Source organism: Schistocerca nitens, chromosome 9, assembly GCF_023898315.1.
Source record: "Schistocerca nitens isolate TAMUIC-IGC-003100 chromosome 9, iqSchNite1.1, whole genome shotgun sequence".
In the NCBI taxonomy this organism is placed as follows: Eukaryota; Metazoa; Arthropoda; class Insecta; order Orthoptera; family Acrididae; genus Schistocerca; species Schistocerca nitens.
The window spans coordinates 29,585,665-29,588,044 of NC_064622.1; the positions used below are offsets into that span (position 1 = coordinate 29,585,665).

At 43.0% G+C, this 2,380-nt stretch overlaps 1 non-coding gene across 1 annotated transcript; it reads right to left on the reverse strand.

The window, feature by feature from the left end:
• Nucleotides 1–369: 369 nt before the first annotated feature.
• On the reverse strand, nt 370–444 carry Trnat-cgu (transfer RNA threonine (anticodon CGU)). The gene has a single exon. It is a non-coding gene; the product is annotated as a tRNA-Thr (tRNA).
• Nucleotides 445–2,380: the final 1,936 nt, after the last annotated feature.

Here is a 2,380-nt window from a genome sequence, read left to right on the forward strand (position 1 = left end):
AGGACGACCGTCGGAGCACCAGGGAAGTGCCAACACCGCAGGACCAGCGCCAGGCGGGCGCGGACCGCGAATGGAGCGCCCAACAAAGGACAGGCCTCAGAGAGCTGCCATAGATGGAGACCAAGTCGGGCGCGGACGCCCGAGGGAGCACCGGGGAAGAGACAACACATTACAAGCAGCGCCAGGTGGGTGCGGACGGCAAAGAGAGCACCCAGCGCCCTCTGGGCATAAATACTGGACAAGATCCTCCAACATGGCAGTCTCAGGTGTCACCTGAAGAAGGCAACGAGTTACGTGACCGAAATATTGTGCCAGAGCGACACAAACATCCGGCAGTAGATATGAAACTTCCTGGCAGATTAAAACTGTGTGCCCGACCGAGACTCGAACTCGGGACCTTTGCCTTACGCGGGCAAGTGCTCTACCAACTGAGCTACCGAAGCACGACTCACGCCCGGTCTCACAGCTCTACTTCTGCCAGTATCTCGTCTCCTACCTTCCAAACTTTACAGAAGCTCTCCTGCGAAGGTCCCGAGTTCGAGTCTCGGTCGGGCACACAGTTTTAATCTGCCAGGAAGTTTCATATCAGCGCACACCCCGCTGCAGAGTGAAAATCTCATTCTGGAATCCGGCAGTAGACCCGATTATTCCACATGTCAGTCTTAAACTAGATTAATCTAGAACTCTTTGCCCATTGTTTGTTACTGTAGAGGCTGGTGTGGCATTTGGTGGGTGGAGGAGGGCAGAGTATGGTTTGAAATCGAAATCAGTGATGTCTTCAGCTGGTTTTCTTCCTTGTGGTTGACCACTCATCAGGTATGCTCTCTTACAATATTCGATAGCACGTTAAAGGTACTATTAGAGATATGTGTCACTAGTTTTCAGTGTCACTTCCGTTTCCTTCGCTATACCACACATTTACATAACCTGGATTCGATGGAGTCTGTGATTTATGTTGTAGTGTCATTAAATTTGATTGGGTTGTAATCAGTTACATCTTGTTTGAATTCGGAGAATACTCTATTGCCGCGCATACAGATTGTAGTGATTACATAAAATGTTCTCTTGTAAGTTGCAACTCTATTAATTTGTCAGATAACATACTACCGTGTTGTGTAAGGGAGTGAAACAATGAAGAGACGGTTACGAATGTGTGAAACAGTATAGATGTGTTGTAGGAGTTTGCTATACGGAAGTGTTGTATTTAATATTCGGTACTCATTAGGAGAAAGGTAAGGGTCATTTGTAACGCTAAGCAGTAACATGAACAGCAGTCCATAGTATACAACACTGAAATTTATATCGGAAAAAAGGAGCAGCATATGTTTTTCAAGCCAACATTTCGAATCAATTGTTATTCAATGGGTATGACAATATGCTTCCAGACATAAGGTACCCTTCGGATGAATATCATGATGTTGTTCCTCAGGAAGAAGCATTTAACTTTTTGAATGAAGAACAAAGTATTGGGACGATGATAATGATGTAGATAATGATGCCTCTGGACAAGTAAGCACTGAAACTGCTAACAAATACAGTATTGGAAATCAGTACAAAGGAATGAGTATTTGTAGGGAATTTAATATTGTCAATTGGTATAGTTGTGCACAGTGTAAATGCAGTAGTATAGGATCCAGGGTGCCGAAAACTGCAATCAAATCTTATTGCATTTGATGTCAGTAGTACAGTTTATAAGAAGAAATCAACGATTTAGGCAGCAGAGGGTGGAACTCGTTAAAAAAGCAGTTAACTTTGTGAGGTGTCTATGTGAGTAAGTGCCTTCATTACGGATGGGAAAAAGGTACAATCAGTCAGACGGCGTGTTGTGTATACAAACAACGATAGTGGCAATGCCACGTGGAAGACAGTTGCCATTTGATGAAAAAGCAAATATCGGCGCGTACAACGAAATAGAAAACACTAATTGTCAAATCGCTAAGAAGTTCAACCATTCAAGTCAATTGATTGATAATTTCTTTACATCGCGCGCATGATAAGAGTAGAACTGAAGGTATGGGCAAACTACAAAATTATCTGACACATGGAAACTGCTACTTTTGGCAAAACAAAAGCTACGAACTGTTATTTTTCTCACCTTGCTGCTGAGTTACAGTTGCCAGTCACTGGCAGACACGTACGACAAATTTTGTCACGTGACAAATACCTAGCATACAAGAAACGACTGCAGAAACCTGCTATAAAACCCAAACATAAACAAGCTAGATTGGAGTTTGCTGAGAAACGTGTGTTATGAGCCACAGAATGTGATAAAGTGATCTTCAGTGATGAGAAGAAGTGTAATTTAAATGGGTTGAATGGATTTCAACATAATTTACTTGATCAGAGAACAGAGCAGCAGCTAAGAATGAGCAGAAATTTT